Source organism: Erpetoichthys calabaricus, chromosome 4, assembly GCF_900747795.2.
Source record: "Erpetoichthys calabaricus chromosome 4, fErpCal1.3, whole genome shotgun sequence".
NCBI classification, from domain to species: Eukaryota; Metazoa; Chordata; class Cladistia; order Polypteriformes; family Polypteridae; genus Erpetoichthys; species Erpetoichthys calabaricus.
The window spans coordinates 212,665,182-212,680,726 of NC_041397.2; the positions used below are offsets into that span (position 1 = coordinate 212,665,182).

A 15,545-nucleotide genomic window follows, 5' to 3' on the forward strand; every position below is an offset into this window, starting at 1 on the left:
TGTCTTTGTACCTGTGTTCTTGTTGATGTTTGATAGGTAAGGGAAGTCGGTCTCCTTTACTCTAATCCTGTACAGAAATTATTGGTTACCACTTCAGTTTAGGTACTGCAAAAATGTATCTATTACTCATTTATTATTATGTAACAAGAATTTAACAAAGGCTTTTTTTGGTCCTCATAACACTTATAAAGCATCAATAAAGTGTTTATTCATCTAAGCAAATGACACCTACTTACAAAACTTCACTTTGGGGTAGTCAGAAGTGGCTTAACTGAGACACATTTCTCTTGATATTGCATAATTAGTATAAGACCTATGAATCCTTCATATTAACAAGAAATTCTACTGATGTTTTGTATGTGTTACAAAGACCAAAAGAAGTCTAAATTAAGATTGTGCTACAGAAGAATAAATAAGTAATTTGCAGTACCTAAACTAAAGTGTTAACAATTACTGTAAATAATCCTAATGTATCATTTTGATATATGTGTTGATCATTAAAGGATTTGATGTAGAAATGTGTAATGTACAAAGAATTGATATATTACCTAAGATTTTAAGTCAATCAAAATTATTAATAGTCATTCATCCATCCATTTAAAGGTCATGGGGACTTAAGCATATCCCCATCTTCACCAAGTACAAGGCAGAACTAAACCTCAAGGGGGAGCCTGTTTCAGTACAGCTCAGGGCTACACTTGAGCATTAAACATAAACTCATTCACACCAGGTCGAGTTCATACTTGTCCTTCAATTTGACATAGGTACTGAGTGGAGAAAGAGAGAAAAGAAAGTGTCAAAATATAGGAGCTGAAGCAGTTTACAAAAATAAATACACCTTGTCAAGACAAAATTTCATTTTCCACTCAGCCTTTTTTTACAACCATACATACGTATCTAGTAGAACTAAATACCTTCTCATTTGCAGACTTTTGAGGAATAAGAGATTATGTCTGCATAAAGTAATGACCAGTGTAAAGGTATATTTCTGGCACTAATTGTATGACTAATTAAATAATTAAATCTGGATTTTTGGAGTGAGACCATTCACCAGCAATAATATACCTGTCTCAGCTGCTGAAAAAGCTACAAACATATATATGCACTGTCAAGCAAGAAGACTGACAAAAGATGACTTCACTTGATTATTCTGGGTTGTAAAGAAAGGAAAAGATGAAAGTTGTATAGATATAAAAATATCTATTTTTTGTCAGAGATTGTTATAAATGGAAGGACTGTGGTTGCCTTTTACATTACTTTATTATAGTTACAGAAGATAAGAACAGTTAATTTAGAGTTTCGTTGTGTATTTTGCCAACTAAAATCAATTCACTTTGTGAATGGAAAGTCTCTGTCAAAAAGAAGTAGGAATGTCTAGTTGACCATAATGTTAATCTAACCATGTAATGTAATTTACATTACATTTACTTATTTGGCAGACACGTTTACCCAAGGCAGCTTACAATATTTCGTATACAATTGGTTACATTTCTTTGGTTATCCTGTTGGAGCACTGGCAGGTCAAGTGACTTACTCATGGTCACACAATGTCAGAAGTGGAATTTGATTGTCTGCTACCAAGATATATGTCTGCTGTCATTGTAAAGACCTTGTACTAGGATCCTGCTTTTGGGGTTCTAAATGGAAAACAACATGTTTTCAGAAATATCATCTAGCAAATATTAAAAGATCAGTTTTGTAAACTACAATAATAGAAAGTCACGGCAGGAATTTTTTGCTATACAGTATATTATTTATTGTGTAAAATCTTAAAAAGCATTTTCCAAAGATAACAAAAAAAAACATTAACTCTCCTTGGAAATTCTAGATGCAAATGGACCAAGTGGGTGCAGTTTTGTAATGTCAGTCTTGTTTCTAGCGAAAGGGTTATTTATACAGTTAAAAATTGTATAACAGACGTTTCTCCTGTGTAGTGCCTGCAAGAGTCTCTCAGTTCTTGTTGCAGTGGTCTCTCACTATTAGACTAAGTAATCCACACATGACACATTAATGTATAAAATCTACATTGGGAAAATACTAAATCATGTCTTGGGATACATAATGACCTTTCTAGCCTGTTTAACTAGGTGTTTTAGACATCCATAAAAATGTATGTATAATGCAACTACAAGTTAAGAACTGAATTAATTAATGATAATGTTAATCTAGGTTTAAAATATTGAAAATGCTATATAAATCATTAACCAAATAAAAGCAACCAGTCAAAGCTTAAATTGTTTTCACAGGAGGCATATTTTCTTCTAATATTCATTTTAATTCACATATTTCTTTGAATATGAAATGTAGTTCTGATCCTTAGATTTAGCAAAGGTTTACTTAGAATTTAAAAGAAATTCATAAATGATAGATGTCTGACAGACAAGGGTGTCTTCTATGGTTAATGGGATCATGTGTATTTTTTAAGTCATATTATGCTGGAAATGCTGTCCCACAACTTAATAATTATTGACAGTGGGAAACTGACAAGGGAAAAAAATAATTTAAAATGACAAATAATGTGAAACCGTGCCTTAGGGAATCTTGATAAACCCCTGCTGCTAGCCCTGAAGCAAGGTGGGAAAAGTAAATCAGATAAGATATTAAAAAAATAAACAAAGACTGCTGAAATGTAACCTTTATTTTCAATGCTGAATTAAGGCAAGTTTACAATGATTGTTTGGTGTATTAATATATTCTCTTGTTAGGACATTAATTCACAAATCCTACTCTATTTCTTAACAAAAATTAGCTTGGTTTTGGACTGGAGCATTTTTTCTACAGTATGTTTCCTAGGAGTTTTAATTGATTTCCTGGGGGATCTCTACTCATCTTATTTCTAAATCTGTCAACTTGTCACACCCCTTTATGGTCACAGAGATCTGATAGTCATTGGTGACAGTGACGACGTTGACCCATATTCATACTTCTGCTAGGGACAATTGGGTAGGCTTAAGATATGATAGTTAAAGTGTCTATATCTTTGTATTCCAACATTTGAAGAGGTGTGCATCTCTGGTTAATGTCTTTGACAATGATCCAACTACGAATAGCGATGAGGGCACATTCTCACTGTTTATCTACCATTTACTACTTGCTTTCCTGATTGCACCTGAACTATTATCTGGCTCAAGTAACCTGAAAAGCTGTGAACTGGTAATAGACTACTGTTAAAAATTATTTCTACTTCTCCCATGGATCTGTTGAACATCAGACACATACTGTATGTGAAGATGACATGGACAACTGTGCTAACTAGAAACCTTTGTAAATGAAACATTTACTGAACAGTAAGTATCATGGTGCACACTTTTATTGCCCACAATAGCCAGTTACTTCTTTTATTGTATGACCTTTTGTGGTAGCCTAGCCTGGTGCCATTTTCAAACAGCACAATACCTGATCATAAATGGCATATCTTCTGTGTTCTTAGAGTGCCTGCACCACGTCTGAGCTCTTATTTGTCTCAGAATGAGCATGTGTGAGACATTTCTGCAGGCTGCTCTAAGCTCTCTATGGTCTGTTGCCTCTCTAGAGAGGCTTATGTGCAGTGCTTGGTTTGATTTGCATACAGAACACCATTTAGCTCCTGTATGATTCCATACCACAATGCACAGCCAGTTTTATCACCAATTGCGGGAAATTTACCTAGTGCTATTGAACTTCTATTCTGCATCTATAAATAATTTCTTTGCTCTGGCTTTGGGATAATTTTGGGATAATAGATGTGTCATCTATTTTATATGTTAGTATTCATGCAAATTGGACTACTCGTTTTTTATTTGTCACATAGTGCATTAAATCACAGTGAGGAATTAAAAAAAGGAAATAAATACATTTGATGTGAATATAAAGTTTCTGCAGAGAATACAGTCTATAAAGCTGAACAATGCCACAGAATACATTGGGAAAACACAGTAATATCTTAAAAAATAACTGACTTTGATCTGGACTGTGTCTGCAGTTATTTAATTATGGACTTAATTATATAGTATTGCAGTTACTAATTTAATAGCACTTGAGTGCTAAATGATGAATCTGGGATTTTTCAAGTCGAAGTTATTTGTTCACAGTTATGGTATTTATTAAATTGCCATAACAGCAACAGCAATAACATTATTTATTTCTATTGTACATTTTCATACACAGGATGTAACTCAAAGTGCTTCACAAGAAGATGTCAAAGAAACAGGTGTAACCTAAGAAAAACAAATTAAAGTCAGATAAGAATGATAATGAATAAATATCTACAACCTAAAGAATATAAATAATATACACTTAGAGAAGTAGAGCCATACAATTGTATTTTAAGTCTCTAAAAATGAATCTGATGATAAAGTCAGATGGCCGGGGATGACAGAAAATAAGACAATATCCAGATAACCTGGTGAAAAAAATAACAAATCTGCAGTGGTTCCAAGGTCAAAATACCTCCTGGCCCCACTGGACTTTCCACCTAACAGAATCATTCTTAAATCATTCATTATTGTTTTTAGGCTTTGTCCAAGAAGGTTCGATGTAGTTTGTCTCATGGAAAGTTGGGGTATCTGCTTTCATTCAAACATCACAGGCAACTGCACAGTGCTTTGATCATGTAGAACGCCACCACAGAAGAAAAGGAAATGAAAGCAGAGAAAAGCAAAGATTAATAATGATTGCAAGTTCATTGAATAATATCAGAATTCTATGCATATTTAGTTTCAAGCCGTTTACGAGTAGAACCAAAATGTAGCTATGATAAAGCAAAATTAAGAAAGTGTTTTTTTTTTTTTTAAATTATACACAATGTTAGCCAGGCATATCTCTGTTGCTAAAGTATTGCAGATTTTTATTGCATAATAGCAAAAGGCTGCCTAACCACTTCTTTTATAATTAGCTATTGGAATAATAAGAAGGACCACCATTAGAAGATCTAAGGTTATGACTTGAAATGTACAGACACCCCAAAATATAGGAAGGAGTAAGACTATTTAATGCTCTATATACCATTAGCAGTATTTTAGAGTAAATTCTAAAGGGTACTGGTAACCAATGTAATAGTGTTCAAATTTTCTTTTTTAGTTAATATTCTTGCTGCTACATTTTGAACTAACTGCAGCTGATCAATGTCTTTCTTAGGATGTTCAGTTAGAAGTGTATTACAGTAATCTAGTGTACTACAAACAAAACTGTGATTGGCATAAAGAAAAAATATGATTTGAATATGTATCTGATGCTGGCGCAAATTTTGAATCATGCACTATAGTTTGGTGGCGGCGGTGTACTCAAATAAGACGATTTCATGGACTTCCGAGAGCTATATTATACACTCTTAACAAATGATGTTCTGCACAAAAATATGCCAAGCAATGCCAGAATATAACGGTGAAAGAAACAGCATTACAGAGATGAAAGGAGGATAATCTGTAGTCAGAAGTTGAATGAGCCAAGTTATGTAGTAATGTTTTTATGTTCAGTTAGTTTGAAAACATGTTATTTATTTTTGTAGTTCAAGATTAGTTTATGATAAAGAATAGGGCTAGATAATTATTCAGTTTTAATGGGGTATAGTTACATTAAGAAGGGGTGCTGGGTAGCGGGAGTTATGGAAACTAGGAAGTTATTGTAAGTTTGTGCGTGGATTAATAGGGCTTTGGAAACACACGATTTTCTTACTGTTTCTGTCATGAGTTTCAGTTTGACTGTGGAAATATATAACGTGGAAAATAAACGTTGTTTGTTTTTTATAAAACAACAGAGGGGATTAATGTAAAATGCCAAGGACTGGACACGCATAAGCCACATGTTTTGTTTTGCACCTTCAGAAGGTTTAGTAAGGCTACGTAAATTTTATGAATTGGGGCTGCTTCTATGTAAAATGTAAATCTCTACCAATTATGATTTTGTTTTGGTCTTAAATTTTCATAGCCTTCTCTTAGAAATTTTCTACTCTTTAATCATCCCTTATGAGAGTTTGGACAAATATTTTGATGTTTTTTTGCGTATAAAATGTATCAAATATTCTTGAAAATATTTTGTGCCATTCTGACACCATTTTGTTAAGTTATTGGCGCTGCCACTTTGTGAGCATGTCATCAGTTGCTTGGGACATGGTCTTAGAAATCACGACTTGTCATCAATATCTTACTGATCAGAAGACTGACACTAGTGGTCATTTCTATCTGGTTTGAAATTCTAAAAGGGTAGTGCGATTTTTTCTTTTCTTTCTTTCAGGCCTACAACTTTTTGACAATGATTTTCAGGTTTTGTTTATTGGCTTGTCATAAAAGTGCAGTCTTTGCTTTTGATCTCTGCATGTATATCTGATTATTTCCCATTTCCTAGTCCTCCACTTTAACAAATTGCCATCCCTCCATTTGAGTCAGCACACTACCCACAAAGGCTGCTGTGAACAGACAAGTGAACAGGAAAAGTATCCTTACCTGAAGAAAATAGTATCAAAAATATTTGATAAATGTATTATTTCCAGTTGTGTTTGTTGTCACAAGCATGCCTTACAAACCCAGAAGGCTAATTTTTTATAACCAAAACTTTTTCTGCATCACAGTAGACGTATTCAAAAAGGTTTGTTTTTTTTGAAAATGCAAGAATATGTATTTTTTTTTAATTTATAACAAATTATTTACTTACTTGTGAAGAAATAATTTTGACTTTAAAAATACTGAATACTGTCTTATTATTTAAGCACTGAAATTCAAAGATACTTCAGGACAGCTTCATAAAAAAGATGAAATTGTAGTCAGTCAAAATAAGATGTTAGAGCCAAAAAAATCAAAAAGCACTACCCAAGGGTCAGGAAAAAGTGAACCATATATGAACATAGTCAGAAATTTCACAAGTGGAGAAGGTTAAAAAAAAATCTGAAATTGACCTCTACCCATGTGCTAACTTTTATTTGCTTCTTTCAAGTCTATCTATCCAACCTGTCTGAGCTCTATATTTTGAAGTTATGGTACTGTACAAAATTTTTGGTCATCTGAGAAAATTATTTTAAAAGTAGCTATGTTGACAGTAAGAGTTTATTTACTCATCAGATCACAACAGCACAACTGACATAAATAAATTAACTAGTAGTCGATAGCTGGATCAGGTGTGCTAATGGTGCGATTTAAAGAACAAAGGACTGTATTGGATAGAAACCCAAACTTATACACCTTGAGTAGAGGTATGAAAACGACTCAGCGGACACACTTTGACAGACATGAAATTATAGTTTGGTATTAACGAGGCTAAACTTAGGAAGCAGCAGAACACAGATAGATAGATAGATAGATAGATAGATAGATAGATAGATAGATAGATAGATAGATAGATAGATAGATACTTTATTAATCCAAACCCAGGTTGTTTTTTCAAGATGTGGTGTTCAAGCAGGCATAAAGAAATTTTAAGAAACTCAGAGAGTCGAGGACAAATGCAGTTCAGGACCGAAAATGATGTTTGCATGTGAGTGGTGACAATTAGGAATCCCTTTTTGACTGTTTGGAAAATATGTATGCTGGAATTGTTTTTTTTTAGTTTACGAGAATTTTATAATTTGAATGTTAGATTTTATAGTTCAAAGTTTATTTTATTTGTTTGAGAGAGTTTTAATTTTTTTAATTTAAATTCAATCAGTGTCGCATCAGAATTTTATAAAGCTTCTATTGGCAGATAATGGTTCCTGATATGTACTGATATGTAGATAGATAGATAGATACTTTATTAATCCCAAGGGGAAATTCACAAGTAGTGAAAAGTAGTAAAAAGTGTCCAAGGAACGAGTCCACATAAAAGAAAGTGGTAGGAGTGATCAGTGAAATAGAGAAAAAGGTAGAAAAATAAAGTCATACATGGAGCTGCTGGAAAGGCTGCTACTCGTGGCGGCACCTGAGTCATGAGCATGTAATGGTTGTGCAAGTTCCTTTGTCTGAGATGTGGACATTTTTGGTATTTTGGTGCTGGTTCTTACTCTTTTATTTTGACTCTGCCTTTATCTTGGCATGCTGTGGTTTTATTTTAGAGTTTAGTTGAAAAATGTCTTTTCCTGACAACAATTACAGTTAAGCCCTCCTGTTTAGAAGACAGATTTCAGTGTTCAAAGAGGTTTATGTTTGTTTTGTTTTTTTTCCTGGGTTTCAAAATATAAATGTTTTGTCGTATTTAAAAAAGTGCATCTACTGGTTATCTTCTTTTAATATCTGAGCAGTGTTCTTAAACAAATAGTGCCAGTAGTCAACCCAGATGATTAGTTTGGGAAAATTGACAGACAGCAAGCATAAGAGCTGTGGATCTTTTGAGCTGTTTTGCATTTTTGTAACTGGTATAACAACAGTACCTGCACAATGTGTTTTGGAACAGTAAGAAGGTCAGCCCCAGAAAAACTCAACTGTCTAAGCATAGAGTATTTTGGTATACTGGAACTAACAGCTTTTTAGCTCAATAGCAGAATGTTTGCGATATTTACAGTGCCAAAACGAGTGGAGATAAACCAACTAATGGATACAACCTGATGAAAGCAATGTACATATCTGAAGCAACTGTAGATTATTTGTTCTTCACATAACAAGGCCATTAAAAAAAATTGCAGTAGTCCAGCTAAGAACTAATAACAGAGGAAGATGTTGGTCATTTTTGTACATGATAGAGTGAAATTTTGACTACCTCAGAAATGTGAGATTCCAAGGTCTGATCACAGATGACAAATTATAATTTAGCCAAAACATTTAACAAGGAATCAGGCTTACTGATTGGTCATTTTTTTGTCCTGTCTTGTCATCCACTTCTTTAACATTCTTGTGTATTTTATTGATTTGCCTGTTTACTATATCTACTTGTTTTTTATATAATTGTTTTTGAGATGTGTGTTTCCATGTCTAACAATCTGGCTGTATGTTAACACAATTGGTAAAGCAGTAGTATCTAAACAGTTGAACGTAGAATATATAATTATTTAATAGCATCCTTAATTGGATGAGGGTATCAAATTGACCATAGTATTTATATATGTTATAAAAATAGTACAGACTAAGCAAGTTCTTTCATTTGTTAAGAAACTGCTAGAACCTTCTGATCTCAGTAACAATTAACTATCTGCATCCTGCTTTACACCATAACGGTGATTATACTGGAAGTCTGTTTATTGTTATTTTTTATTTTTAAATATGGTAAGACTACTGTTTCTGGAAATGGTGTGTTATGTCAGCTTTACTTTCTGAACACTGAAAGTAAATAAAGGCAAAACTTGGTTTGATTATTGCCATGGGATAATAGGCCTGGCAGCCAGAACCAAACAACTATCCCAATATAAGAGGATTAGAATAAAGCCTGACAACTGGGAAAGGCAGAAACACTCATTATATGGTGTGGTACATTTGTTGTTCCAAGGGACTTGGTTGTTTTCGCTGCATAGCGTCATAGAATGTTTGTTTTCAATGACCTGCCTGCAAAGTCCCACTGTGTGTCATTTGGGCTTTGGTCTGAAAGACATTGATCATGAACTGGAAATCTATTACTGATTTTTGCAATGCTAGATAGCTAGAGGGAGGGTGTACAACAAGATCATGGGAGTGAAAGACATACTGCTTATTTCAAACTATGTGGAAACCATCTGGCAGTCTCTATGATACAGTGAAATGTTCGGAAACTGTGGAAAGGTTACATGTTTGCAATTTCAGGACCCTTTGAAATGTATGTGCATGCAGAAGAAAATAGTGGCTACATTATTTGGGACACCCACCTATAAGTGAATTTGTTTACCGCTTGGCATCAGAGCTGCTTGAATTTGCCAGGGGGTCGACTCAAGAAAGGGGTAAAAGTGAGGCTATGAGAGTCATGCTGTCTTTATAGTTTTTGAACATTAGTTAATGGTGAATCTCTACCCCAAATATTCTGTTTTTTCATTATACTGATGCTTTTTTGAATTCAGATCTTGTGACTAGAGGGCCAGTACTTCAACATGTGGCCACTTGAACTTCACTGAAGCCATTCTAAGACTTTCCTCTCCTTGTGGCATGAGAAAGTCCATGGTATTCAAACATTGCTCTAAATCTGTGAAATGACTCAATGTCTGCTGTGAAAACATGTTTCATACCATTACATCACCACATTTAACCTGTGGTGTCGATGCCTGGCAAGATTTATTCATGGATCCATGTAGTTTTCAAAATACCCTAGCTTATCCATTGGTATGAATCTGGATATATAGACATTTTTAGGGCCATTATTGCCACATGTACAGAGTACATTGAAACTCTTACTTGCATGTGCTAATCAACATGCAACACGTTGCCCGTATGAGGTGCCATAATTATTTAACGTTGAAACTTTTGAGTTCCTTAACAGAAAAATCACAGATTAAAACACGTTTAAAGCCTTTTGTATCTTAAAACTACACAATAAATCCACTACATTCAAAGGAAAGTTATACCTAATAAAGTGGCCATTATATACAAAAAGTCAGATTATCTTGTAGTACAATGTGGGGGAAATCGTCACCACCATCATTTGGCTTAACTCATAAATTGATGCCCAGAGTAATTAAACACTTCCAACAATAAGGAATTAGGGCATCTTATCACGCTATGAACTATATTTTTTAAAAAAAAACACTCTCTCTTTACATGTATCACAAAAATTCATTTTAGATTCTATGGCTATTATTATTATTTGATTATATTTTACATGGCTCTGGATGCTCTTGACCATTTATAAAAATAAAACACTATGTTTTCTGTTGGATAATTGTAGAAGATAAAAATAATTTGAAAGCAGCTGTTGTAAAAAAATAATCACTTTCGTCTTAGTAATTATCAAAATCTCACTCTAAAGATACAGATGACATGGATCAAGCCGTGCGCTGCAGCATTATTTGTGAGTGTTAATGGGTAAAAGCATTACACAGAGAGCTGTAAATTTCAAGAGCAGAGGCCTATGATGCATAAACACAGAAATCAATATTTAAATGCATTGGAAATAGATCCATTACTTCCTAAAGCATATTTTACAGTAAACCCAGCCTGACAGGAGAGTGTCAGGGTCTCAATTAATTTAAAAGCTTTTATCTGCCTGTTGCAAGGTGTGATGAAGTATCTGGTTGTGGTCTATCCAATTTATCCCGTCCTTTGTGACATTGCTCAGTTGAAGAGGGCCCCAATTTAATCTAGAGCATCCAATGAATATTTTTTCATATTTTCTTACAGGCATTGTTATGCTGTAATATGCACAAGTCAAATGAGACGAGAAGGAGCCTGTGGCTATCTAAAAATGATATGCATGAGAGCGACATAATAAAGTTAGAGACGGGGGACTCTGATACGAAGGGCAAAATCAATTCAGCATCACAGTAGGCAGTGTGCACTGTAGAGCTGTTTACAGCACATGATTTGTAAAGGAAAAGAAACTTTCAAAGTTTTGTGAATTCTACTTTCTGCCACTTCTAGGATCTTTCACACGAGTATGTCATTTATTATTGCAAGGTAAAAAATTCATCTTTGAATGTGTATATAATGATTTCCCATAGTGCATTTTTAAAAAGCTGCTGAATGCTGCCTGACAGCCGAATGCCCTCGCATGGTGCCACATTGATCAATGAGTTGGCCTATAACATTTGGGGCATTATTGTTTGCTTACTTCTTCTAGCATGCTGTGTGATCTCAGTGTGTAAAATGACTGTCCTCCAACAGCAGGAAAGACTATAATGTAGAGAAAATAAAATAAAAAAAAAATCTATCTACAACAAGAGAAAGCTGCACGCTGCAGTATAGTTTGTCAAACCTGATTACGGTATCTCAACCACAAACCTCAGACCAGCTTTTCCCACTCACACACTTATTGTATTGCTTGTCTGTTTCTACTCATATGGGGTCCTGATGAGATTTCTCTGCAATAGCTCGAAAGCACACATGCTAATAAGGAATTTTGTAATATTTAATCAAAGCTGTTCACTTACTATGTGTAGGCAGCACATGGTCAATTCAGCTGCCACCATCCAGGTAATGTGTAACCCTAAATTTGTAAACCATTTATGCGTAAACTTTTTTTATTAACATGGACAAAAGCATTCTTCCAAACAGATGATTCAGTGGCATCTTAAAACAACTTTCTCAAAGGGGTTAATATAAATACCATTTTATTTTTTTATATCTCAGCAAGAACGATTTAAAAATCTTCTGTAAAATATTAATATTTAGAGAAGAATAGCTATTCATACATTTTTCATGGACATCTTTTCTTTCCAGTGTGAAACACATGACCTAATCATAATAACAGAGTAAAATATCAATATGTTATCATGTTTTCTGCTTTTCAAAGAACTGCATTCAGATTCCTTAGCAAGAGATCTTTTTATTGAAATGACCTTTCCCAGTTTTAGAATTAATTGGGTATAAGCTGAAACAGAAGTAAGCAGGCTTTCACATGCCATCAGTGCATTAACTCTTTGACATCTGATACTTTTGTTACAACATTTCAGACCCTAACAGGTTAGAAAATGACAATGTCACTGTGTGTTTTAGCTAAGTAAATAACTCATTAAAACTGGAGATGGAAAGGCTTTCCTTCTGTTTATGCTCAGTGACATAAACAGCATAGTAATTAATTCTGAGATGTTCACATTCTAAATTCATGCATGACAAATCGATTTTGAGAAAGAAAATGAATTAATAAAATAAGTACACATTTGAAGGAATATTAATTTTCACAAATTATTGCGTTAATTTGGTGATTATGTTTTTCGCAGCTTTTTTTTCAGAATATATTTGTTTATCTCTTCATCTCTATTACCAAATAGCTAACTCCCCTCAAAAATGATCACTTCTTCCTCTTCACTCAACATGTTGCAGTTGCTGAAAAAGCATGTTACATATGCTATATAAATATCAAAAATCAAGAGATTTACAAAGCATGAAATGTAGATCAGCTTGTTAAATACTATTCTGAGTCAGAATAAGCTGTATGAATGAAAAAATAACATACAGTATACTTTATAGAAATAACGGTTTTCTGGTCCAAATAATTTTATAGTGCTTTGAGCAGTGTGAAAAAACACAATATAAATGTAAATAATAATAATTATTATTACTATATTTATTATTATTTGATCTAATAGTTATGTCAAAATGTTTTTGTTTGTTCATGCTTGCGATAAATTGAAGAACATGGTTGCGCATGATAATCTTAAACTTAAGATTTTCTAACAGTATTTAGAGTGAAGTACAGTATGACTGTAAATTAGGAATTTACTCTAAATCACAGTGCCTTTGGCATGGCGGGGAAGCTTATATTCCTCAGTGATCCTTAGAGCTATTTTGTCTGGAGATATGGGTTCCTGATAGGATAATGGCAAATTGGTTCTAGGGGATTAACTAGAGAAGTAACAAACTGTCAGTGATATTAATAATACACATTGTAACAGTAGAGGGCGCTAGAGCTCCCTTGAACCCTCAGATACCACTCCAAACACCAGGTAAAACTCCAATTATTATTTATTTTATGATAATAATGTGCACAAAGCACCCTCCACTCCACACTACAATAATACTATAAACACTCCAATAATCAATACAAATAACCAATCCTCCTCTCCCAGACACGTTGCCACCCTTCCACCCAGCTCAGCTCAGCGTCTGGGCTTTCCCACAGTCCTTTTATATTCCCTGACCCGGAAGTGTTTCCCATCCTACAGTTCATGTGATTTCTTATCACTTCTGAGTCAGATAAAAAGTCCTTCTCTTCAACCCGGAAACACGTTGTTCCTTCTGGTCATATGATCATGACGTGCTTCCGGGTTATAGGGCACGTATAAGTCCTTGAGCCTCCCTGCAGCGTCCTCTGGTGGGCCCCATGGTGGCCAACAGGGTTGGGAATAAAAACTCCATTGTCCATAATTCCCTGCTGGTCTTCGGGGCACTTCCATGCTACAGGGAGGGCTCCATCTGGCGGCCTGGGGGTATTGGCCGGGATGAACAGCCGACCATCTCCCACAACATGAATACATCAAAGATAACCTGATTAGAAACAGGGATTCAAGGACCCAGTCCTGGATGCAGGCCTGGGAGCTGTGTTCACTAGCGATTGCTGGGTGGCTGGGTGAGCCAAGTAGCTCAGTTTGTCTCAGTTTGAAAAAGCCATGTAAAGCTGTTATGTGGCATCATCACCATCCAAAAAGTGAAAGATGTGAGTTGAGTACAGTGCCTAAAGGTAACAGGCAATGGTTTGAAAGCAAAAGTTGTCTCTCACCTACCCCACAGGACAGTCCCTAAGCAAGTGAGCAAATACACAAAATAGTAATGCAATGATTTAACTGAAATAACCATAAAATATTAAATGTTGCATGAACTATTTTACAGTAATGTAAAAAATGGAAGAATTATTTTATTAAATTCTAACAGCATTGTGTATAAAATAGAGGTAATCTTTCATTTGCTTTTTGTGTTGATCAAGCCACAAAACAACAGTGAACTTTCTTTTCTCCTGAAACACAGACAGGAAATTCACATGTGGGAAGTAATGTAGGCATGTGAGACATCAAAGCGGTAACTCATAAAATCTCTGCAGACTTTTTTTCAAGCAAAACACCCTGAAAACCAAATGTGATCAATACAGTGCCGGCTTGCTGCCACAATCTACTAACAGAAATCCTGTATGTTTTGTAATTAGTAAACTGAGGGAGGACATTTGTACCATGGCCAGGGACTGCACTGTTATGGGTATCAAGGACCATTTATATGGGTTTATTGGAATGTATAGTGAATCTTGGGCAAAGTACCACTATTTAAGAAAATTACATTTAATTATATTATGTTTGAGTATATGATATGAATTCAATAGCATTATTTGCATGCTGCATAGACAAGGAAAGGATAGGCATGAATTGATTAAGCAAAACGAAAGCATCATGTTAAACAAACGGTCTCTGTATCAGTACTTACTTACTTGTTTAGTAAAGCCCTGCCCTGTGGCCTTATCACCAGTCCTTTAATACATGAGCCATTTTGTTTTTCTTATTTGCTTAGACAGGGGATGTAGTTGTCACCTTGTTTCCCCTTCTTCTTTATTGCCAAATTTACTGACCTAAAATTTTGGGTATTTGTATATTAACTGTCCACAAAGTCTTGCAAAGTCTCTGAGGCCCCGGGGAAGACCCAGGACACGCTGGAGGGACTATGTCTCCCGGCTGGCCTGGGAACGCCTCAGGATTCTCCCGGAAGAGCTAGAAGAAGTGGCTGGGACGAGGGAAGTCTGGGTATCTCTGCTCAAGCTGCTCCCCCCGCAACCCGACCTTGGATAAGCAGAAGAGGATGGATGGATGGATGGAAAGTCTTGCAATGCTATCATGTGTTCGGCTGTTCCCTTGACCAGTGAATTTTAGTCTTAAACAACATAATATGAATAAATATAGTAGAATATATATAGTACTTTATCTTTTCTTTGTAAGTTCTATCATAGGTCCATGAATTTGTGTTACATAATGTAGAGATATCATCCTTCACAAAGACATCTTCTGTTCTTGTATTATGTTATTCAGAAAGATGTCTAGATTATATCATTGTCCAAATTGTTTTAAGGTT

The 15,545-nt window shown here is 34.8% G+C and overlaps 1 protein-coding gene across 3 annotated transcripts in view; it reads left to right on the plus strand.

Moving 5' to 3' along the window:
* Window positions 1-15,545, plus strand: part of cntn5 (contactin 5) — a 1,396,083-nt gene that overhangs the window by 74,034 nt on the left and 1,306,504 nt on the right. The window lies entirely within an intron of this gene.